A 26,113-nucleotide genomic window follows, 5' to 3' on the forward strand; every position below is an offset into this window, starting at 1 on the left:
GGGGTACGATCGGTAAAAAATTGCTCATTTACAAAAATATAGTGCGTGCTACCCATGTTGTACAGGATAGGGTAACCTAGTTTCCAAGGTTTAGGGGTCCTTTTTTCGCCGTGTCCAGGTTTCGTTTTAACCTTAAAATTAACTGTCAAAATCTGTGGTTTTAGCGGTTTACCGGTATCGGGTTCCGAACCGGAATCCGAACGTAATCCTATAATTCCGCTAATAGCGGAATTAACCTCCTATTGCAAGGTTTAATACGGTAAACTACCGCCCAAATTACCTAATTATTGCAGGGCGTTATACGCTGCGCATTCGTTAAGGTTACCTTAAATCGAACCCGTAAATAATTCGAAATTTATAAAAGTTAGGGAATTTCCAGCGGTTAATTCGCTGGAAGGGAATTCAATTTTCTTGCAGAAGCAAAATCCGAATTAGAGTTTTTGTTACCCTTTTTTCGTGATCTAAAGGTGGTTACTACCTATTATTCTCTTTTTTAACGCTTTTTTAGCGTCTTTTTCCCGATCTTCGGCCTTCAAACTTCTAATTAACGGCCTTAGGCGTTGTAAAACCTGAAATCGAATTTTCGGATATAAAGTCCGCCATAAGGTATTGCAAATTTAACTTTTCCAAATTTTGGCCTATAACTTGCAGGGCCCCTTAAGTACTGCGTTCGCGTTCGGTTTAAATAGGGAATATCCTCTCCAGGGCCCGTAGGTACTGATTTCGTATATTGACGGGGTTAATTTGCATTTTAACATTTGTTAATTAAACCACTAATAAATCAAAACGGTTATTAAGTTCAGGTATTAATCCTTTAAATTTCGAAAAATTCAAAACGTGTACTTCCCGATATAATAAATCTCGATTAATTTTCGGTGCAACGGAATAGCTGTCTTCCAAGGTTTTATTAGCTCTTACGGGGCTGGAATACCATATAGTGGATTTTAAAAGTTCTTTGGTGGAACTGTTTTTTATAAACAATAATAGGACTAATTGTTCGTACTTCGGCAGGGTTTAACCAATTTCAAAATTGGAAATAAATTGCACTGCTTTTATAGCCCTAAATTATACTATTAACACCTATTTCCACAAATCGCAATTGCTAACCCCTACTTATTTACAATTTTCGGGGAAATAAAGTACCCGTTTCGATAATTCTTTACCTATCCCGTCCCCCAAAATTAAATTCCCAGGTGGATTAAAGGGTACGGTAACGGGTTTAACTTCCGAATTCCGACTAGAGTTAGTGTATCTACCGCTTTTCTAGTCTCAGTGCTTAGACAAGACCCCCCTGCTTCGCAATGGGGACCGAACGCTCCATATACCTTTTAGCCACATGGCTTTTCAACCAACACATTGGCCCAAAAAATCGCGCTCGTTCTAGTCTGAGGACATCTTGTCGCATTTCGCCGTTCATGGTGGTACCACCAACGATAATTTGTCGCATTTCGCCTTTTATAACGGTATTATTACCAATAGACCTACTGTTGCGATATCGCTAAGAATTATTTTATTAATATAAGGATAATTTGTGGTATTTTGCCGTTTATAGCGGGTATATATAAAGTATTAGCATTATAATGGCAAAAGAAAATAGTATACCCATAGTATGGTATTAAATATTCGTATAAAAAATAAATAAAAATTATAAAAATATATAATAATTTGCGTTAGATTTACTGAAGTTTTTTAATTACTGAAGTACCGGCCGCGTTTTTATAACCACTGTATTTGAAAAGATATTAAAATATTAAGTAAAATTTGTAATTTTTCAATATATTTAATTTTTATTTTAAATAAGAATATATAATATTAATTTTAGTTTTAGCTACAGTATCTATAGCCTAGCAGACCTCATACTGCAAAGTGCATGCAATTATCGATTAAAGCAAAAGTTTCATTAATATTTTTATATTAATTAACATTTTGTTCAACACCTGAATAATTTACGCAAATATTGGTGAGATTGAAGGAGAGTTTAGTTCAGGCATTTTTTTATTGATTTATCAAAGAACCTCATTTATTTTTTTGTATAAATTTTATTGAATCAAATAAAGCAATAAATATAAAAATAATACATATTCAGCATTTCTTTATATAAAAAAACAAAAAGGGCCGGTATTGTAAATCGGGTTTTACGTTGACGTTTGTTTATATGTATTATCCACTTCTTTCAATTTTGGTTTTATTAATATTAAAACTGGTAAAAATGTGAAAGCGTTTCGATTGTAAAATATATATAAAATTGGATACACTTTACCTATCCGCATATTTGACGGCTTATATAATTAGATATACGTACCAAAATGAAATGTTATATTAAATATATATATTCCACCCCCCACGTGCAGAAACCACAAAATTTGGCTGCAAAACAAAAATAATATAAAATTAATTAAATGAAGCAAAAAGATTCATGAAATACACATTTAGCATTTTCTTTTATTAAACAGTTTTGAAAGCCGCTTTTGTAGGCAGGATTGAACTTGGACGTTTGTATATATACTTAATCGGACTTCTGAAGTTTTGGTCTTATTATTGTTAAAATTGGTAAAAAAATAAACGAGTTTCGATTGTAAATTATATATAAAAAAGTATATACTTTGCCTATCCGCTTATTTAACTGCTTATATAACCTAGTATATGCACCCAGACTTACTATAACGATATATAAATATATACGACCCTCCCCGTGCAAAAATTATAAAATTTGGTCAAAAATTAAAAATAATATTAAAGAAAATCGAAAAAGCAATACCGCCATGAACGGATTAAGGGCAGGTGGTATCGAATTCGGCCATCATAAAAAACAAAAAAATAAATTAAATCGTTGCTAATAGCGATATTAAACGCTACTTTCAACGAGATTCTTTTTTAATATTTTACGTAATTGTGGAATAAGAAAGGAGTGTCGGTCGAAAAAAGGCCAAAAATACCGCCATGAACGGCGAAAATCGACAAATTGTCTAGTCTCAGGGCTCATCCCTGAAGCCCAAAGCTCCACAATTGATCCACTCCGTTTGCTTCGCTCCACTTCGTGGCTCAATTGCGGTTTTGCAATGTATTTATGGGTCCATCCAAAAAACGCTTTGGTTCAGGTTTGAGGACAATTTGTCGATTTTCGCCGTTTATAGCGGTATTTTTGGTTTTTTTGCGACCGACACTCTTTTATTATTCCACAACCACGCAAAATATCGAAAAAAAAATATCGTTGAAAATAGGAATTGGTAAGCCTTTTTTATTAATTTAAAACTTTTTGCACCCGGTACGCCAATTAAAAATTGGATATAGCCCGCTTTTTATCCGTTTATGGCGGTATCCCCATTATTAACCCAAAAACACCATTAATACCCATTTCGCATTCTAACAATAACGATTATAATCCGTTAAAATTTATATGTGAAAAATCGCAAAAGCGAAAGGAATTTTTACATATAAATTTTAATCCAAATATCGCAAAAATATATACTTTACAATCCGTATAGGGTAAATTTGATTTAATATATTATACATCCATTTATAAATACCATTAATACCCATTTCGCATTTTACCAATAACGATTATAATCCGTTAAAACTTATATAGGGAAAATCGCAAAAGCGAAAGGAATTTTTTTATATAAATTCTAATATAAATAACGTAAAATTATTAATTTTACAATCCGTATAAAATATATATTATATAATACGTTATATATCCACCTATTAAAACAAACCATTATTTCCGCAAATTTTTATATATTCGTATTAAATTATATATATATAATGTCCGGAAGTACGCCCATATATATTTCGTTTTCCCACCAAATCGACGCAATTTTTCGCGGTCCTAATCCCGTATACGCGGCGGTAAATACCTTTTCCGACGTACACATTTTCCCGGAATTATACGCCAAAACCAAAGTTTTTAGTAATTTAAACCTATAATATAAATTCGTTTTTTCAACTGTTATATAGCTTTTAAACTTCCACAAACCCCCTAATACTCCTATACGAATCCCATATTATAACCAAATACAATATATATACCGGGTTTTATATAATATAAAAAATATTATTTTGCTGGTAAAAACCGGGTACGGGAAAAATATAATATTGTAAACTATTTCGGTAATTCGCAATAATATTATTATTATCCAAATAATCCTATTAAATAAATTGAGGTAAAAACAATTACGCAATATATAACGTTATCCCGCCGCGAACCCCAAATTAATTAACCAATTTATTTTAAACGTAAATATAAATATACGGTTTTTATTACCAAAACTAATTTTATTTAATATAACCCTTTTTGGAACCCGTAAACCGTTTGTAAATATACGCATATTTTTTTAAACCCGGAACAAACCACCAATTACCGATTCCTTAAACTTTTTCGAAACCCTATATTCCACCAACGTATCGTTTTATTTACTATTAATGAATTTTATATAATTTTACAGTGGAAAGATTTTAGGGAATCGTTTTCCATGCTGCGTTTAATCCGGGCAATTATACCAGTAACCGTACCTATATTCGGGTGCACCGCAATTTTTACAATAAAAATTAAAACCTACGTCTTCGACCAATTATATTATAAAAGGATAATACGTTTCGTTAAAACGTTTTTCGACCGACCCGAAATTACGATTATAATATAATATTTGGAACGCAAAACTTTTATTAACGATTACCGGCGTTTCCTATTTTTAATAGGGAATATTATATTATTATCCGCCACCCGTATTTTTAAAACTATTATATATATAAACGCTAGGAACCGTATTATCCAAACACGCCAATTCCTAATAAAAAACCTCTCATTTAGGAAATTTATTAAACGAAACGCAACCGATATAATTATCCGGTATAATACATTTATATTTAAAATCGATAAAATTAAAATTTACGTAAAGTTTTCCAAACCGGATTTTAAAATTCGTATTATGTTTTCCATTTTATTTTTGGGTATAAGTATGGATATATTTAATGTAAAATGTGTAATGCAATACGGCGCGTTAATATTAAACGACCCCGTAAACCTATGGTAAAAATTCGGACGAATTGCACGCGGGCCCAACCGTAAAGGAATTGTATATTTTTTTGCGCCCTATTAATATTTTGATACGCAGGGGTTTATCGTTAAATATAAACCAACCAAATTAAAATTATTAACCAAATTAACCAAATAACCCGTGGTATTAAGAGGAAACGTTAAAGGTTTACAAATTACCCATTTAAATTTTTTAACGTATTTATAAACGCGGTTATTCCCCATTAATTTTCCACGTATCGTTAAATTTAATTTAAACGATAATAACCGGGTAAAAGCGTCGGAATTATTATAAACCTGTTTTTTGGGTATATTTAGATTACGCGTTCCGCCCTATTAAACGCAATAAGAAATAATAAATAGGAAAAAATTAAAAAAGGAGGCGTTAAATATGCAAATTTTCGCCAACGTTAAATGTTTTCGACGAATTATATTGGATTTTATATAGGAAACGAGTCCATTTTTTACAATAAATTAACCTGAAAGTTATTACAACGCCTGCGTGTATTAAATTGGAGTTTTACCCGCATTACCCCTTAAAAAGCAATTAATTAAAATATATAGGAAAAATTCCAAAAAAGGTTATATGTTTAAACAATTGGACAAATGGGGTACCCATTTTGCAATAACCATTTTTTACCCAAACCCGCGGCGGTTATACGACCTACTATCCCAGCTGGTACTACCCAAACCAATAATTTTTAATATCGTTAAAAAGTTCGTCCATTTTTATAACCGGGAATGGACGAAAAACGATTTGCTGGAAAATATTCCAAATTTACAATTAATTAAATAATTTAAATAATATAGCGATTATTTCGTTATTTAACTCCCAATAATATACGAAAATGGAATACGAAATCACGCCTCCTATTTGCATAAACAATAAAAAAAAGGCGGCGGAATTAAAACACGGTGGTATTTTAGGAAACGATGGATATAATTAATAATTATTCGGGAAAATAAACTAATAAACGCCGACGAACGAATTAAACGGTATTATAACCACAAATTAAAATACTGGTTAGCGTTAACGGTTGCAAAAATATCCAATATAGGAACGTTTATAAATTTATAACCTAAAAATTAAAGGGCGATTAAGGTTAAATCCTAATTAAATTAAATAACGTGCTTTGGATTATAAAAAGGTCGAACGATAAAAAAAGCGACGCCGAATTGGATTAACCAGGGGGGGGAGGATTAAATAGCGCAAAGTATATAATTGTCAAATATTAAAATCCCCAATTAACGGCCTAAATAAAACGACCAAATGCTGGATAATAACAATTATTACGTAAATTGAAAATTTGGATTATATATAGGTTGGTACGGCGTAACGGCGCCCCGATTAAAAATAAAAGGGTTCGATATTGCGAATTGTAACAACTGTTACGGTTAAACTCCGGAAATTTTGGCGTTTTTATTTTAATTTTATTTTATTAGCAGAAAGCCCCATACGTAAACCCAATTATAAATACCTTTTTTTTATTTTTATTAGCTTTTTTTCTTTTTTTTACAATAAAAACCTTTTTCCCGACCGCCAGATTTTTTTTGTAACGATTAATAAAAAATTGTAACGATTAAACCAACGTTTAATTTTTAACTAATAAACGTAATAATTGTTATAATCGCAAAATTGCTTTAACAAATATTGTAAACATATTCGTTAGGAAATTTAATTAAAGTATTTTTAATTGGATAAAACTGTTTATATTTTACCCATTTAAACAGGTATTAACCTAATTGTAACGAGGGTAAATTATAATTAACGCCCCTATATCGCAAAAATACCCTTTACCCGGATCGGTCCGGGGCAGATTAATAAACCTTATTATAATAATAATTACAATAATTATTTTAATTCGCCAAAAGCCGTGACAATTGTTATAATTACGTTTTTTTGTCACTATAGTTCCCAAAAAACGCCAAAAAGGTAAAACCTCCGCCCAAACCACCACCAAATTTACGTTGGGACATATACCCAATAATATTAAACTATTTACCCATTTAATAATTATATTATAGAAAGGAGCGCGGATAAAAAAAATAAACCAATATTTTAAAAATTTGGAAAATTACGACGCGGATATTATAATTGTTTTGGAATTAAATTTTGCTCGGTTGGACCGTTATACATTATAGGGTTATTCGGATATAACCGGAATTTTTTTAAATTTTCCTTTTATTCCTAATAATAATAATAACAATTAAAATAATATTAATATGGATTCCGGCGATAATAAATTTACCCCCGCCCCCGTCGATAAGGATGGAAATAATGCCGATATAAACGCCGGCGATAACGAATTTGCCCCCGCCCCCGTCGATTATAATAACGACGATATTTATATGGGCGAAAACGATAATTAACCTGCCCCCGTATCCGCTAATAAGGGCGATAATAATATTAATATAGACGATAATTATAACGATTTTGCCCCGGATTTGGATAACCGCCAATTGCAAATTTTTTTGGCATTTTTTAAACCACCTGTTAGCGCATTATCCCCGCCACCAAAAAATCCCATAAACCGGCCCCTTACACCATAACCGGAAATTATTGTTAACCCGGTACCCGCGCCATTAAATAGGCCGCCCGTACCCCGTATATATAAAACCACCACCGCTCGATTAGCTAAAACTAACTTTATTTCGGTATTGCGGACGTAATTTAAACCTAATTCGACGCCAAATAATGGACCAATAAATTTCGCATAACCCGAATATTATTTCCTATTGTAAAAGGATACGGATTTCCTGGATCGTTTGCCCGTCCCGTTATGGAAAAATTTTTAATTGGGTAAAAACTAATCCGTATTGGCGATAATTATTACAATTTGGCGCAGGGTAAGGAATACGAATATTACTAAAATAGTTCGTATTATACCCTATTTGGGTTATATTAATTATTTTAAAATTAATAATAATATTAACCCGCCCGCCTGGTTCGGTCGCGGAAATAACATTTTCCGTAATACGAACGAAATTCTAATCGCCCAAACCCTTAAACGTTTTTAATCCGTTACTGGCGTCGCCGCAGCAAAAACACGCGTTAATAACCAAATTTTAACATATTATTTTAATAGTAATTCGTCGAATATAAACGAGGTAATGGTTGTACTTAGTTACGAAACGATAAATATTTTGGTACAATATATTAATATAACAGGTTAATATTTTTTTTTATCGGATTGCGACAATTGTTACAATTTTTGCACTTATTTGTCCTATTATTTATTATATTGTAACAGTTGTTATAATTTTTTGCGGTAATACCAAACAATTATTGTTATAATGTGATAATTATTACAATTTGGTTTTTACCCTTTTCTAGATTTTGGGATAACGGGTATAATTTTAATTATTGGTTAATTTATTTTTAATCGCCGACGTATTCGGTTTTTTAGCTTATTTTAAGGCAAATAATCCCGGTAAATAAATTAAAGGTAATAAAATGCCCGTTTGGTAAAAGATTTTGGCCTCCGTACCGGATATATTTAACGATAGGGGTATTAAACCCATTTTCGATAATTTGGTAAATCGGCGTCGTCTACCCCCTGTCCCCCCTTTTATCCGCTAAGGCGATATTAACCTCCCCGGGTTGAAAATATTTGCAAACAAATTTAAACCGGTTATAATTCCCACAATTTTCGTTACAATATTAATTTACCTGCAAATAATAACCACCGGATTTAATTTTAAAAACGGCGATTTAAAATTTAAAACCGCTTACCCTGGACCATATATATATAGCGGCTACTATATCGACGATTGGTTTAGGGTTTGCTACCATTTTTTTTATTTTGTTTTTCGCCGGCAGGGAAAAGTCGTTATTAAAAATAAGGAAAGTTTTAGCGATTTTGGTGGAAATTGCCGCAACCCTTTTAAATTTAATATTAAGCAATTTTCCACCCTATTAGCTATCGCCGATTATACAATTATTGCCGATAACGTTATCGCTTTAAATAATTTGCATTTAATATAATTTTAACATCGTTTGGTTACCCGTTCGCGAGCCGATTAAATTATCGACGTCGCGAATTTATTTGGTTTTAACCGCGCCTGCTATAACAGGACGATAATAATATTCGCTATAAATACCTGGTCCCGTTTTAAACCTATTAAAATCGGACGGTTAAAAAAGAAAAAAAAACGTGTAAATTAAATTTAAATGCATTTATTGGATTTATTAATATTTAAAGGTATTTTCAACAATTTGTACGACGAGGGGCGGTCTTATCGTCCCATTTTTACCAAACCCAAAATAAAAATTACCGAATTTTATCCCAAGTTTTTTAGCGACGACCAACAAAACGATTTCCTTAATTTTATACAAACCCAGTCCATTATCGCCGATCGATTTGCTAATATGGACCGCGTAGGAAAGGAAATTTTCGAGGACGCCCGCGAAAGGATTTTAGCGGCTTTTTTGGTATATTATACGCAATTTTTTATTTTGACCAAAGGTTATTTTTGGATTGGTTATTTTTTTGACTCGGACGCGATTCAGGTTGCTATAAAAAAGTTGCGCCTTTTTTAAAACACCTTGCCTGTCGACGGTTTAAATACCGATAACAAAATCGGTTTTAAATATAAGAAAATTAAGGGCAAATATTTTTGGTTTAATCGGAATATGCCTAATGCTCCTTTTGGTCGCCATTAGCTACCCCATTAATTAATTGGTAAATTATATATGCATTATCCCTAATAATTGTAATTGTCGTTACAATTTTGCCCCTATTTTTGTGATTATTGTTACAATTTTGCCCCTATTTTTGTAATTACTGTTACAATCCTGCCCCTATTTTTGTGATTACTGTTACAATCTTGCCCCTATTTTTGTAATTATTGTTATAATCCCACCCCTATTTTTGTGATTATTATTACAATTTTTGTTTTTGCTAAACTAATTTTTTTCGGTTTAAATACCCACACCCTATTAAAATTGGAGCAGTTAGTTTTTATAAACTGGTTATTAACCAACGAAATGGGTATAGGAAAAACGATCATTTATTTTACGGCGATTTATATATGGTATATCCGTTGCTAATACGACCGATTTATCCAAAATACCGACGGATGTTTTCCTACTTTGATTTTCGTCCCGGCCAGCCTTGTTTCGCAGACATTTAAAAAAATAGTAACCAATTTCCCAATTTTCGACGTTAAATACTATTATAATTTAACCGAGGTATGCGTTACCGATACCCCGCGAGCGGTTGCTATTTTTACCCAGGCGCAATCTTACAATGTTTTAACCAAATTCGCCGCCCGCAAATTTAATCCCAAATCTGCGGGTACGGTTATTATTATATTTTATGTAATATTCCTAATCCGAAAAATTAAGCAATTGGACGAAATCTATAACGCGGAAAAGGTGTTTAACTTATAGTATATGGATAAAATTATCGATTCCAATCCTTAATAACGCCCCCCCGACGTCGACAATTTCGACGATAATTCCGATATTAAAAATAATACCCAGTAAATATTTTTTGTAACAGTTGTTATAATTTCGTTATATTAATATATTTGTTTAAATTAAACAATTTTATTAGGAACCGTTAACGTAAAAACGGTCGGAAGGCCGATTTTTCCACGGGCGAAAATACCAAAAATATCCGGCGTTTGGTTATATATTTACTATCCGGTACCCTTTTTCAGCGTATAATTGGAAACGAAATTTAATGTTTTCGCTACCGCGAATCGATAATATACCGCGCATTTCGCCTTATTTTTTGCATTAATCGGGGTATAACCACTATTACGCCAATTATTAACAAGATTAGGGATATTATTGGTTTTAATACCCTAGTTTAAAATAAAATTGCGATCCCTTTCGCCCGATTTAAAGGTTTGTCCTAGGAAAATATGTTTACGGTCGATTATATTTAAGAAAATAGTGGTTGTTTCGTCGTTTTTAATATCGATAAAAATATTAAAACTTTTTTACAAAAATTCGAGTCGATGGGTTGGAAATGGTGGCTGTTTTACTTTCGAATTTTGAATTTTATAATTTTTATTACTATATTAAGCGAAAAATCGTTAATAATTTTTAAATATACGGGCGTATTTACGGTACGCTGGGGTATGGATACCGGGTTTATTTTGCCCAACGGTACAATTATTTATCCCCGTAAACGTATTCCGCCCTATAGTATTATTATTAAAAAGCTCCAATTTGGCCACCGTTTCGAAAACGTTATAACGAATACTGAAGCAATTTTTAAAAATATTATTACCGTATTCGTGGGCGAAAATACCGACGATACTGGTCCCGTTCCATTAGGAATTCCCACTAATGCGGATATTATAACTGGTAACCGTTAAACCTCGGGTTTTTTTAATATAGGTTTTATTCGTTTGCTGCAGTTTTTGGTAATTAATTACTTTTTTTGGTTAATAATCCACGCCGAAAACGATACCCGGGATGTTAATCCGGCGGAATTGGGTAAAATACTGGCGTTAAAAGAAATGGATTTTAAAGTTAAATATTACAACGTCCGACAAAGTTCTAAAAAAAGTTTATAAAAAGGAAAAACCCGTTTTAAATCGGTAATTATAGACGTTTTAATTTAATATAGCGGCGACGGTCCTTTTAATTAAGTTTATTCGAAAATTTACACTAATCCTAAAACGTTATTTCCGTCGGGTAAAGCTGAAATGGTCCATTTTATATTAAGCGAATCGCTATTTATTTCCCGCGTAGTCGAAATTTGCATGGAGGAAAAAAAAAGGTTAACGCGTTCTGGTTATAACCCCCAATTTTTGGATTTAAACGTAAATTGGCTATATGGTAATAATTATTACAATCTTTTTCCTTTCCCACAATTATTGTAATAATTATTACAATTTTTATGTTTTTGGATTGTGATAAATATTATAATGGCTATTGTTTTTCCATTTTTGTAATAATTATTACAATTTTTAATATATTTGCTAATTTTTTTAATTTTATTATTTTTATTTTGGAAAAAACCAGCTTCGGTGTGGTTATTATCCGATTAGGCCTGTCCCAAACCGAACGCGATAAAACCGTTTCCGATTTTACCGATTCCAGCTCCAATTTTAACGTTTATATTTTAAGCATTAACATTTTTAGCGCTGGTTTTAATTTGCATTTTAATTGTTGCACTAATATTATTATTTTTTTAATATGGAACGCTAATATACAGTTGCAAATTTGTGGTCGTTTAATTCAATTAGGTTAAAATAAGCCTGTTATTTGGCGCATTTTCGAAATGCGAAATACCTTTTTCGACTGGGTAAAAAATCGCATGTTCCGGAAAATTGGTGCCCCTTTTTTTACTGTTTCGGCCATTGCTAATATATAATAAATGTTATTCAAATATATTACGCGTATACGCTTCCCCAAAGTTATCCAATTTCCAATTATTAAATAATTTTTAACGTATAAGGTAATAGCAATTATATTTTCCTGGCCTTTTAACTATTTCGTTTGGATAATAAAACCCCTTTAATATTTTAATATTTTTTATTTTAATAGGACGCGCCGTATAAACGAATTTTATTTTCGCCTGGTTTTAATATTCGTATTAAATATCCCTAAACAGTTTAACGAACAGGATTTGGTGGAAAAAACGTCAATTTTTATTTTAACGTTGGGTCCAGTTTATATTAATTACCAATATTAGGAATAAAATGGTGGCCGTAATACGTTTACTAATTACATTAATTGTATATATTTGCTTTATTTCGATTTTACCATTATAAATTAGGGGTTTATGGTTAAATTAATAAAATAGATTAAAAATAGCGATGGATTTTACGACGAAACCGCGATCGCGCGGGTTATCGGGGCTTTAATAAGGGACTTTGGTTCCTGGGTTATTAAACGCCGGGAAATTAATAAACCGTTTGAAAAAGGTATTTTTGGTAATAATAACGCCGACCTTTTGGCGGTCGTTATTCCGTTTTTTTTAGTTATCGATTTTGGTTTTAATTACGATAAATTTATATTCGATTCGTTAAGGAAACCCTATATATTTATTTTAAAAAAGGATAAGGAGGAGGACGATTCGGTTTTTGGATCGTTTACCGCGACCCCAGTTCGGAAAAGGAAGCGTGGCGTTAATAAACCCACTCCTAAAAAGATATTTAACGTTGTTAAACGTTTTCGTTTTTTTTAATCGGTTTGCGTTTTTTTGTTTTGCTTTTTTTTGGGGTTTGGTGCTATAAAATTGGGGGTTTTATATATATAATATTGTAGCAATTATTACTATTAGGATCCGGTTTAATGGATTTATTATTCGTGGTTAATGGGGTATTATAATAACGGTTATTATTAAAATCCTTTTTATTGGATTTATAATTGGCGGTGGATGGAAAATATGGCTTATTTGGGTAAAAAAATGGATAGGAAACGGGTTATTTATACGGAAAACTTTGGAAGAAATTATATTTCGCATTTTATTTTAAAGCAAATTTACAATTGGCATTTGTTTGTTTATATTTACTGGTTTTGCGGACGTTATTTTACCTCCGTTATTCGCGGGTAAAGTTACCGTTATTCGTTTATTTTATTCCTTTTTATAATGGAACGATCCTCGTTTTTACCCGTTTTAGTTTGCGTAATTCGTTTTTTATTATTTTAAATTTTATACGCCTTTTTCGTCGGATTTTTCGTATATTCCGTCCAGCAAATTTCTTTCGATATTAATTATACCATTAATATTTAAACCGTTTATCCGGTTATATCCTTTTTTTGGATTTGCCCCTGTTTTTTTAATATTCGCCTGAAATAGCACGCTATTAGGGCGTACGACTTTTTAATTAAATACCTCCAATTTATCGCCTATTAGCTTTTTTAAACCCAGGTATAATAAATTAGGGCCGTCGAAGTCGAAATTGGGTAATATTTCGGCTTTTTCGTTTCCCCAATTATTCTGGAATAACAAATACGTATAATGGATTATATCCTGGTTAGTTAATATTATATAATATTTGCTATTAATGCGTATACGGGCGATATTTTCCAATATTTTGCGCACCGTAATTGCGATTGGCCCCATTGTTACACAATTTAGGAATATTTTTCGCAAATCGTGCGTAAAATTGCGGTTATTTTTAATATTTATAGCGAAATTTTTATTAATATATTTAATTGCTAGGTTTGCCGTTTTAAATCCATTCCCGGCCGTAATATATTTTACGAACGCTAATTTTAAAATTCCGGTACGCAGCGGTTAATTTGTGACCTTTAATCGTAATAACCAGGTTAAATATAATATTTTAAGGTTATAGTTTTTTGTTTTGCAACCGTAGAAAAAAAGGACCAGTTGCGGTATCATAGTTTTTAATACGCCGTAATTTTTTTGGTGGAACGCGTTTATTATTATTTATAAAAGGTTAATTATTTGCAAATAACGGCGTTGCGTGCGGAAAGCGATATTAATTTTGGGATTTGTATCCCATAATCCAATATCCATTAAACCGTTAATATAATTAGCGAATATATTATCGTAAATACGGTTTACCACGGAAATATATATATTATATGGTATATCGGTAAAACTTTTTTTTAGGGCGTTTTTAAAAATTTAATCTTTGTCCAATAATCCGTTTTAAATTAAAATAGCAATTATAATATATAAAATGCGGGACCGGAATATATTTTGTAAAAACCGTAAAACGTGGTAAAACTCTTTTTTATTTTTTTAAAATTGGTTGTATTTCCCCAACTTTATTATATTTATGGATATAATAAAGGCGTAATATTATTATAATTGGTTAATAAAATTGAATTCGATATGGAAAAACGTTGGTACGGGTAATATTTATAATTTTTTATTAAAGGGTTAAAATAATTTAATATAAATTCCCTAAATGGTACGGATATATAACGTTATTTTTTAATTTTTATAAACGAAAAGCAGGACGGAAAAATAGTTGAAATGGTCGGGTAATAGGTTTAAAAAACGTTTAAAAAGGATTTCGTGGATTTGGATAATTCCTGCGTATTCCTTTTCGTTTTCGGTAATGGCGGGGGTTTGGATAAGGTAAAAGGTTAATATAATTCGTGCGAGGGTAGGGTATTATGGGATTATTCCAGGCGTATATGGGCGGTAAGGGAATAAAAAACCATAAATTTGGTGCATTATATAATATTTGGCGTTTTCGTAATAAGTGTCCGGATATTGTAAAAAGGCGGGCGTTTGCAACCATTTTTGGCGGAAAGGTACGGTGGCGTGCCATTGGGATGGCGTGTATCGTTTAAATTTTGGCGTTAATATAAGGAGATACGATGTTAAATTTTGCATTCGGTTACGTTTTCCATATTTAAGGTCCTGTATTTTGTCCAGAAAGTTGAAATTATTATATACGAAGGATAATATTGGGTTACGAACGATCCTTTATAAATTTGTTTACATATTAATATATATATATATATATATATATATATATGTAAAAAATTATTATTGCTATTCGCGGTAAAAACTAAATATAAATATGGATATTGCTAATAACGTATTCGGGTAACGGCGATAAATTGTTAGGTTTACCGTTTAATAATTTTATAAAATAAATATATTCCAAACCCGGATAATGTATTTACAATACGTCGTGGAATTCCATTATTTATAAGGTATAATGCGAATACGCGTAATAAATAATTGTTTTTTTGGGGGGAATATCCGTGGGTTAAAATCGCTAATATTAATATAACGCGTTAATCCTTTAACGTTGGGGGGTTTATAGTTTTTCAAAAGGTATTTAATTCCAAATATACCACGTTCGAAATTTGTAACGATAAATAAAACGGGCGGTGGCCCCGGGAATGCAATAATAGTAAAAATATAAATTTATATAATATTAGCGTTTTGGACGGGATTTTTTGGGTGGATATATTAAATATTTGTTTAAACCAATTTATATTGTTTACGTTTTTGGCGGAATAATTTTTTATTCCCGAAAGTTGGAAATTTATAGGTTCGAACCGGTTAAAAAAGCGTAAATATTATATTAATTGCTGCAATTCCCTGCGCAAAAAATCGGTTTTAATAGGCGTAAAAAATTTATTATTAAAACGGTATTCGATTTTATTAACGCGTAAACGTTTTCGGATTTAAAAATTTCGTAATATTGTTTTAAAAAAAAATATTCGCGATAGGGTAGGTCGGGTAATTTCGTAAAAATTTACCGCTATTACCTAAACGTGGATAAATTGCGTAAAATTGGTGCGTTGGTAACGGTTACGCTAAAAATTTGGTAATATCGCGAATAAATTTGGTTTCGGGGTTTATTTTTGCTTCGGATTCGGATTTTTTCGGTAATTGTTTTTAATCGATTAAAAAAGCCTAAATTCCCATTTATTTTCGAATATAAAATTGGGCGATAATAATTGGAATAACAATAAAAACGAAAATAATTACGATATCGATGGAAGTAATAGGGTTAGGTCGGACGTAAAATATTGGGTTATAAATTGCGCGGATAGGAATATTTTTTCGGGTATATTTATTAATATTATTGGAAATATATTTTTTATTATTAAATTCGGGTTTTATTTGGTTTAATAATATATTAAATAAAGGTTAATATGCGTAAATATATAATATAATGGTAAAAATTTTTTATTTTTTTGTATATCGGGGAAAATGGTGGTTGGCGATATCGCAACATTGGGTATTTTGTTGGTAATACCGCTATAAACGGCGAAATACGACAAATTATCCTTAGATTAAAACGAGCGCGATTTTTTCGGCCAATGTAATTGGTCGAAAAACTATGTGGTTTAAAAGTATATGGAACGTTTGGTCCCCATTGCGAAGCAGGGGGGTTTAGTCTGAGCATTGAGATTATAAATTGTCCTTAGACCTGAACCAGAGTGTTCTTTGGATGGACCCACAGGTACATTGCAAAGCCGCAATTGAGCCACGCTTAATTGTGGAGCTCTGGGCTTCAGGGATGAGCCCTGAGACTAGGCTAAGTTATGAATTACGTGTTCGAATCCGTAGGTGCAGATCTTCGATCCGGATGTCTGGAATGCGGGGTCACGTCACATGATTTGGCCTTATTCATATAATTGACCTGCCGACCTATTGAGCCTAACGGCCCATTGAACCTAACGGCCTATTGTGCTTATATATACACAGAAAATCTGCGGCCACAACGGCATTCGAACTAGTCTCAGTGTTTAGACCAGACCCCCCTGCTTCGCAATAGGGACCGAGCGCTCCATATACCTTTTAGCCACATAGTTTTTCGACCAATTGCATTGGCCGAAAAAATCGCGCTCGTTTTAATTTAAGGATAATTTGTCGCATTTCGCCGTTTATAGCGGTACCACTAACAAAATACCCAATACTGCGATATCGCCAACCACTATTCCCCCCGATATACAAAAAAATAAAAAGTTTTTACTATTATATTATATATTTACGCATATTAATTTTTATTTAATATATTATTAAATTAAATAAAACCCGAATTTAATAATGGAAAATATATTTCCAATAATATTAATAAATATACCCGAAAAAATATTCCTATCCGCGCAATTTATAACCCAATATTTTACGTCCGACTTAACCCTATTACCTCCATCAATATCGCAATTATTTTCGTTTTTATCGTTATTCCAATTATTATCGCCCAATCGTATATTCGAAAATAAATGGGAATTTAAGTTTTTTTTAATCGATTAAAAACAATTACCGAAAGAATCCGAATCCGAAACGGAAATAAACCCCGAAACCAAATTTATTCGCGATATTACCAAATTTTGGCGCAACCGTTACCGATATACCAATTTTACGCAACTTATCCACGTTTGGGTAATAACGGCAAATTTTTACGAAATTACCCGACCTACCCTATCGCGAATATTTTTTTTTAAAAAAACATTACGAAACCCTTAAATCCGAAAACGTTTACGCGTTAATGGGGTTAAATACCGTTTAAAGAATAAATTTTTTGCGTTTATTAAAACCGATTTTTTGCGCAGGAAATTGCAGCAATTAACATAATATTTACGCCTTTTTAACCGGTTCGAGCTTACAAATTTCCAATTTTCGGGAATAAAAAATTATTCCGCCAAAAACGTAAACGATATGGATTAGTTTAAATAGGTATTTAACACGTCCACCCAGGAAATCCCGTCCAAAACGCCAATATTATATAAATTTATATTTTCACTATTATTGCATTCCCGGGGTTACCGCCCGTTTTATTTATCGTTACAAATTTCGAACGTGGTATATTTGGAATTAAATACCTTTTTAAAAACCACAAACCCCCCAACGTTAAAAAATTAACGCGTTTTATTAATATTGGCGATTTTAACCCACGGATATTCCCCCCAAAAAAATAATTATTTATTACGCGCATTCGCATTATATTTTATAAATAATGGAATTCCATAACGTATTGTAAACACATTATCCGGGTTTGGAATATGTTTACTTTATAAAGCTATTAAACGGTAAACCTAACAGCTTGTCGCCGTTGCCCGAATACGTTATTAGCAATATTTATATTTATATTTAGTTTTTACCGCGAACAGTAATAATAATTTTATATATATATATATATTAATATATAAATAAATTTAAAAAGGATTGTTCGTAACCCAATATTATCCTTCGTATATAATAATTTCAATTTTTTGGACAAGGTACAGGATTTTGGATATGGAAGACGTAACCGAATGCAAAATTTAATATCGTGTTTTTTTATATTAACGCCAGGATTTAAACGATATACGCAATCCCAATGGCACGCCACCGTATTTTTCCGCCAAAAATGGTTGCAAACGCCCGCCTTTTTACAATATCCGGACACCTATTACGAAAACGCCAAATATTATATAATGCACCAAATTTGTGGTTTTTTATTCCCTTACCGCCCATATACGCCTGGAATAATCCCATAATACCCTACCCTCGCACGAATTATATTAACCTTTTACCTTATCCAAACCCCCGCCATTACCGAAAACGAAAAGGAATACGCAGGAATTATCCAAATCCACGAAATCCTTTTTAAACGTTTTTTAAACCTATTACCCGACCATTTCAACTATTTTTCCGTCCTGCTTTTCGTTTATAAAAATTAAAAAATAACGTTATATATCCGTACCATTTAGGGAATTTATATTAAATTATTTTAACCCTTTAATAAAAAATTATAAATATTACCCGTACCAACGTTTTTCCATATCGAATTCAATTTTATTAACCAATTATAATAATATTACGCCTTTATTATATCCATAAATATAATAAAGTTGGGGAAATACAACCAATTTTAAAAAAATAAAAAGGAGTTTTACCACGTTTTACGGTTTTTACAAAATACATTCCGGTCCCGCATTTTATATATGATAATTACTATTTTAATTTAAAACGGATTATTGGACAAAGATTAAATTTTTAAAAACGCCCTAGAAAAAAGTTTTACCGATATACCATATAATATATATATTTCCGTGGTAAACCGTATTTACGATAATATATTCGCTGGTTATATTAACGGTTTAATAGATATTGGATTATGGGATACAAATCCCAAAATTAATATCGTTTTCCGCACGCAACGCCGTTATTTGCAAATAATTAACTTTTTATAAATAATAATAAACGCGTTCCACCAAAAAAATTACGGCGTATTAGAAACTATAATACCGCAATTGGTCCTATTTTTCTACGGTTGCAAAACAAAAAACTATAACCTTAAAATATTATATTTAACCTGGTTATTACGACTAAAGGTCACAAATTAACCGCTGCGTACCGGAATTTTAAAATGAGCGTTCGTAAAATATATTACGGCCGGGAATGGATTTAAAACGGCAAACCTAGCAATTAAATATATTAATAGAAATTTCGCTATAAATATTAAAAATAACCGCAATTTTACGCACGATTTGCGAAAAATATTCCTAAATTGTGTAACGATGGGGCCAATCGCAATTACGGTGCGCAAAACATTGGAAAACATCGCCCGTATACGCATTAATAGCAAATACCATATAATATTAACCAACCAGGATATAATCCATTATACGTATTTGTTATTCCAAAATAATTGGGGAAACGAAAAAGCCGAAATATTACCCAATTTCGACTTCGACGGCCCTAATTTATTATACCTGGGTTTAAAAAAGCTAATAGGCGATAAATTGGAGGTATTTAATTAAAAAATCGTACGCCCTAATAGCGTGCTATTTCAGGCGAATATTAAAAAAACAGGGGCAAATCCAAAAAAAGGATATAACCGGATAAACGGTTTAAATATTAATGGTATAATTAATATCGAAAGAAATTTGCTGGACGGAATATACGAAAAATCCGACGAAAAAGGCGTATAAAATTTAAAATAATAAAAAACGAATTACGCAAACTAAAACGGGTAAAAACGAGGATCGTTCCATTATAAAAAGGAATAAAATAAACGAATAACGGTAACTTTACCCGCGAATAACGGAGGTAAAATAACGTCCGCAAAACCAGTAAATATAAACAAACAAATGCCAATTGTAAATTTGCTTTAAAATAAAATGCGAAATATAATTTCTTCCAAAGTTTTCCGTATAAATAACCCGTTTCCTATCCATTTTTTTACCCAAATAAGCCATATTTTCCATCCACCGCCAATTATAAATCCAATAAAAAGGATTTTAATAATAACCGTTATTATAATACCCCATTAACCACGAATAATAAATCCATTAAACCGGATCCTAATAGTAATAATTGCTACAATATTATATATATAAAACCCCCAATTTTATAGCACCAAACCCCAAAAAAAAGCAAAACAAAAAAACGCAAACCGATTAAAAAAAACGAAAACGTTTAACAACGTTAAATATCTATTTAGGAGTGGGTTTATTAACGCCACGCTTCCTTTTCCGAACTGGGGTCGCGGTAAACGATCCAAAAACCGAATCGTCCTCCTCCTAATCCTTTTTTAAAATAAATATATAGGGTTTCCTTAACGAATCGAATATAAATTTATCGTAATTAAAACCAAAATCGATAACTAAAAAAAACGGAATAACGACCGCCAAAAGGTCGGCGTTATTATTACCAAAAATACCTTTTTCAAACGGTTTATTAATTTCCCGGCGTTTAATAACCCAGGAACCAAAGTCCCTTATTAAAGCCCCGATAACCCGCGCGATCGCGGTTTCGTCGTAAAATCCATCGCTATTTTTAATCCATTTTATTAATTTAACCATAAACCTTTAATCCATAATAGTAAAATCGAAATAAGGTAAATATGTACGATTAATATAATTAGTAAACGTATTACGGCCACCATTTTGCTTTTAATATTAGTATTTAATATAAATTGGACCCAACGTTAAAATAAAAGCTAACGTTTTTTCCACCAAATCCTGTTCGTTAAATTATTTAAAAATATTTAATACGAGCATTAAAGTTAAGCGAAAATAAAATTCGCCTATGCGGCGCGTCCTATTAAAATAAAAAATATTAAAATGCTAAGGGGGTTTTATTATCCAAACGAAGCAGTTAAAAGGCCAGGAAAATATAATTGCTATTATTTTATACGCCAGGAATTATTTAACAATTGAAAATTGGATAATTTTGGGGAAGTATATACGCGTAATATATTTAAATAATATTTATTATATATTAATAACGGTCGGAATAATAGAAAAAAGGGTATTAACCTTCCGGAATATGCGATTTTTTACCCAATCGAAAATGGTACCTCGCATTTCGAAAATGCGCCAAATAATAGGTTTATTTTAACCTAACCGAATTAAGCGACCACAAATTTGCAATTATTTATTAGCGTTCCATAATAAAGGGATAATAATGCTAGTGCAACAATTGGGGTGTAAATTAAAACCAGCGCTGGAAATGTTAATATTTAAAATATAAACGTTAAAATTGGAACTGGAATCGGTGAAATTGGAAACGGTTTTATCGCGTTCGGTTTGGGATAAACTTAATCGGATAATAATTATACCGAAGCTGGCTTTTTCCAAAATAAAAGCAATAAAATTAAAAAAATTAATAGGTATATTAAAAATTGTAATAATTGTTACAAAAATGGAAAAATAACAGCTATTATAACATTTATTACAATCCAGAAATATAAAAATTGTAACAATTATTATAATAACTATGGGGAAGGAAAAGGATTAAAACAATTATTATTATATAACCAATTTACGCTTAAATCCAAAAATTGCGGGTTATACCCAGGACGCGTTAACCCTTTTTTTTTTCTTTTATACAAATTTCGACCACGCGGGCAATAAATGGCGATTCGTTTAATATAAAATGGACTATTTTAACCCTGCCCGACGGAGGTAACGTTTTAAAATTAATGCAAATTTTCGAATAAACCCAGTTAAAGGAACCGTCGCTGCTATATTAAATTAAAGCGTCCACAATTACCGATTTAAAACGGGTTTTTCCTTTTTGTAAACTTTTTTTAAAACTTTGTCGGACGTTACGGTGTTTGGCTTTAAAATCCATTTTTTTTAACGCCAGCATTTTACCCAATTCCGCCGAATTAACATCCCGGGTATTATCCTCGGCGTGGATTATTAACCAAAAAAGGTAATTAATTACCAAAAACTGCAGCAGGCGGATAAAACCTATATTAAAAAAAACCGAGGTTTGGCGGTTATTAATTATAATATCCGTATTAGTGGGAATTCCTGATGGAACGGGATTAATATTGTCGGTATTTTCGCCCACGAATGCGGTAATAATGTTTTTAAAAATTGTTTCGGTATTCGTTATAACGTTTTCGAAACGGTGACCAAATTGGAGTTCCTTAATAATAATATTATAGGGCGGAATGCGTTTACGGGGATAAATAATTGTACCGTTGGGTAAAATAAGCCCGGTATCCATACCCCTGCGTACCGTAAATACGTCCGTATATTTAAAAATTATTAACGACTTTTCGTTTAATATAGTGGTAGGAGTTATAAAATTTAAAATTCGAAAGTAAAATAACCACCATTTCCAACCCATCGATTCGAATTTTTGTAGGGAGGTTTTGGTGTTTTTATCGATATTAAAAACGACGAAATAACCATTATTTTCCCAAATATAATCGACCGTAAATATATTTTCCTAAAATAGGTTTTTAAATCGGGCGAAAGGGATTGCAATTTTGTCCTAAACCAGGGCACCAAAGCTAATAATATCCCTAATTTTGTTAATAATCGGCGTAGTAATGGCCATACCCCGATTAATGTAAAGGATAAGGCGAAATACGCGGTGTGTTATTAATTCGCGGTAGCGGAGGTATTGAGTTTCGTTTCCAATTATACGTTAAAAAAAAATACCGAATAATAAATATATAACCAAACGCCGGATATTTTTAGTGTTTTCGCCCGTGGAAAAATCGGCCTTCCGACCGTTTTTGCGTTAACGGTTCCTAATAAAATTATTTAGTTTAAACAAATATATTAATATAACGAAATTATAACAATTATTACAAAAAATATTTATTAGGTATTATTTTTAATATTGGAATTATCGTCGAGGTTGTCGACGTCGGGGGGGCGCTGCTAAAAATTGGAATCGATAACCTTATTTATGCATTATAAGTTAAACACCTTTTTTACGTTATAAATTTCGTCCAACTGTTTAGTTTTTCGGATTAGGAATGTCGAATAAAATGTAATAATAACCGTACCCGCAGATTTGGAATTAGATTTGCGGGCGGCGAATTTGGTTAAAATATCGTAAAATTGCGCCTGGGTAAAAATAGTAGCCGTTCGCGGGGCATCGGTAACGTATACCTCGGTTAAACTATAATAATATTTGACGTCGAGGGTTGGGAAATTGGTTATTACCTTTTTAAATATTTGCGAAATAAAATTAACCGGGACGAAAATTAAGGTGGGAAGACATCCGTCGGTATTTTGGATAAATCGGTCGTGTTAGTAACGGATATACCATATATAAATCGCCGTAAAATAAATAATCGTTTTTTTTTATACCCATTTCGTTGGTTAATAACCAACTTTTAAAAACTAACTGCTCCAACTTTAATAGGGTATGGACATCTAAACCGAAAAAAAAGTTAATTTAACAAAAACAAAAATTGTAATAATAGTTACAAAAGTAGGGGTGGGATTATAATAATAATTACAAAAATAGGGGCAGGATTATAACAATAATTACAAAAATAGGGGCAAAATTGTAACGACAATTACAATTATTAGGGATAATGTATATATAATTTACTGACCAGTGAATAGGGTAATTAATAGCAACCCAAAAAAGTATTAGGTATATTCCAATTAGACCAAAAATATTTACCTTTGATTTTCTTATATTTAAAACCGATTTTATTATCGGTATTTAAACCGTCGACAGGTAAGGTGTTTTAAAAAAAGCGCAATTTTATTATAACAACTTAAATCGCGTCCGAATTAAAAAGATAACCAGTCCAGGGATAATTTTTAATTAAAATAAAAAATTGCGCATAATATGCCAAAAAAACCGCTAGGATTTTTTCGCGGGCGTCCTCGAAAATTTCCTTTTTTGCGCGGTTTATATTAGCAAATCGATCGGCGATGGTGGATTGGGTTTATATAAAATTAAAAAAATCGTTTTATTGGTCGTCGCCAAAAAACTTGGGATAAAATTCGGTAATTTTTGTTTTAGGTTTGGTAAAAATGGGACGATGGAACCGTCCCTCGTCGTACAAATTGTTAAAAATATTTTTAAATGGTAACAAATCCAATGGGTGCATTTAAATTTAATTTGCACGTTTTTTTTTTTAACCGTCCGACCTTAATGGGTTTAAAACGGGACCAGGTATTAATAGCGAGCATTATTATCGTCCTATTGTAACAGGCGCGGTTAAAACCAAATAAATTGGCGACGTCGATAGTTTGGTCGGTTCGCGAACGGGTAACCAAACGATGTTAAAATTGCATTAAATGCAAATTGTTTAAAACGATAACGTTATCGGCGATAATTATATAATCGGCGATAATAAACAGGGTGGAAAATTGTTCAATATTAAATTTAAAAAAGTTACGGCAATTTCCACCAAAATCGTTAAAATTTTTTTTATTTCCAATAACGATTTTTCCCTACCGGCGAAAAATAAAATAAAGGAAATAGTACCAAATTTTAAACCAATCGTTAATATAGTAACCGCTATATATATATGGTCCAGGGTTAGCGGTTTTAAATTTTAAATCGCCGTTTTTAAAATTAGGTCCGGTGGTTATTATCCGCAGGTAAATTAATATCGTGGCGAAAATTGTGGGAATTATAACCGGTTTAAATTTGTTTGCGAATATTTTGAACCCGGGGAAGTTAATATCGTTTTGGCGGATAAAGGGGGGGATAGGGGGTAGGCGACGCCGATTTGCCAAATTATCGAAAATAGGTTTAATACCCCTATCGTTAAATATATCCGGTACGGAAGCCAAAATCTTTTACCAAACGGGTATTTTATTACTTTGAATCTATTTACCGGGATTACCTGCTTTAAAATAAATTTAAAAAACCGAATACGTCGGCAATTAAAAATAAATTAACCAACAATTAAAATTGTGCCCGTTATCCCAAAATATATAAAAGGGTAAAAGCCAAATTGTAATAATCATTATATTGTAGCAGTAATTATTTGGTATTACCGCAAAAAATTGTAATAGTTGTTACAATACAATAAATAGCAGGATATATTAATACAAAAATTGTAATAATTGTCGCAATCCAATAAAAGAAATATTAACCTATTATATTAATATGTGATATTAAAGCATTTATCGTTTTATAACCAAATACAACTATTACCTCGTTTATATTCGACGAATTATTATTAAAATAATATACCAAAATCTGGTTATTAACGCGTATTTTTGCTGCGGCGACGCCAGCAACGGATTAAAAGCGTTTAAGGGTTTGGGCGATTGGGGTTTCGTTCCTATTACGGAAAATATTATTTCCGCGACCGAACCAGGCGGGCGGGTTGGTATTATTATTAATTTTAAAGTAGTTAATATAACCCAAATAGGGTATAATGCGAACTATTTTAATAATATTCGTATTTTTTACCCTGCGCCAAATTGTAATAATTATCGCCAATACGGATTAG

The sequence above is a fragment of the Pyricularia pennisetigena genome, chromosome 3 (assembly GCF_004337985.1).
Source record: "Pyricularia pennisetigena strain Br36 chromosome 3, whole genome shotgun sequence".
Classification (NCBI taxonomy): Eukaryota; Fungi; Ascomycota; class Sordariomycetes; order Magnaporthales; family Pyriculariaceae; genus Pyricularia; species Pyricularia pennisetigena.